This window comes from Austrofundulus limnaeus, unplaced genomic scaffold (assembly GCF_001266775.1).
Source record: "Austrofundulus limnaeus strain Quisiro unplaced genomic scaffold, Austrofundulus_limnaeus-1.0 Scaffold67, whole genome shotgun sequence".
NCBI lineage: Eukaryota > Metazoa > Chordata > Actinopteri > Cyprinodontiformes > Rivulidae > Austrofundulus > Austrofundulus limnaeus.
Window position 1 is genome coordinate 1,011,148 of NW_013952469.1, and position 1,265 is coordinate 1,012,412.

The window sequence follows — 1,265 nt, forward strand, 5'->3', positions numbered from 1 at the left end:
TCCATGTAAGCTATGGGACTGACGGAAAGGTCTGTCACCGCCCCGTTCTGCATGCTGCAGCGAAGTGTACCTCAGCATTTGTGGGATTAACAGTAGAGCTGATTTATGTAGTGGGTCTGGGTAAAATCAATTTATCATTCTTGGATTGATTTAATTTAAATTCACAGGGAATGAGGTACATTTTCCCCATGGCGCCTTTTGTGTGATGAAGCTGAAGTGTGTATCTATATTTTGTGTCACTCCTGGCTTGCCGTATGTTTACATCTTGTTGACGTTCAGCGCTAACGTTAGCTTCTGACAACAAGTTGTCTGAGGCAAAGCAAAAGAAACAAAGGAATCACTCACACAAACCACCAGTTGACTCTCCACAGGCTGAAACAGAGGTCATGGCGGCTTTTGTTTTTAAAGATTTACAATCGTACGCAGTGACAGAAAAAGCAGGCTTTGAGTTCAGGTGCTCGAACCAAAACATGTATGTAAACATCTGACAAACTGTCCCCACATATGAATGTGTGAAAGATAAATTTCTAACAAAATCGTTTAGTTTTGTTACAAATATTATTATTTTTAAACTTTAAGAAAATCTTAATGAAATTCAGTGATGGAATGTTTTGGATGCATCCTTTTTTTCTTTGTTTTAATAAGTTTTACTGAACATAACAGAAGGTAACAAACATTACAAATAATTTTCATACAGTCAAAGGGATGAGCAGAAGTATATTTATATTAGCCCAACTCTTCTCCTGGGACCTTATTCCATCACTTCTTATTCATCAAATAAATTATTCTTGATTTCTTAAAAATTAATGTATCCAACAACACTGTCACCCGTAATTCCTTTTTAATTTAAAACCTTTGAAACTTGACAGTTTTGTTTCCAGATTAAACTCCAATTCACAAGTTTGCCCTTAAAACTTGTTGCTTATGGTGAAGAAAAAAATTAAGTGTATTTGTATTTTGCAACACCAGCTGAACTATTTTCATTATTCAAATCAAATCGAACCGTGATCGAGTCAGAACCTTATGAATCAAAATCGGATTTAGAGAATTAACCACTATACACAGCACTAGTATGTGGGTTGAACTTTTGAAAAACTTGCCAAATCTAATCTATCAATTTTACTGTTATCAACTCTTGTTTAGAGCTTCTGCTAACCCCAGGTGTTGCCAATCAGGTGCTCGGTATAAGATTTATTGCCAAGAAGCATTGGGCCTCATGCAAGAACCGTTCGTACGCACAGATTTGTTCTTAAGTTGTGCGTACG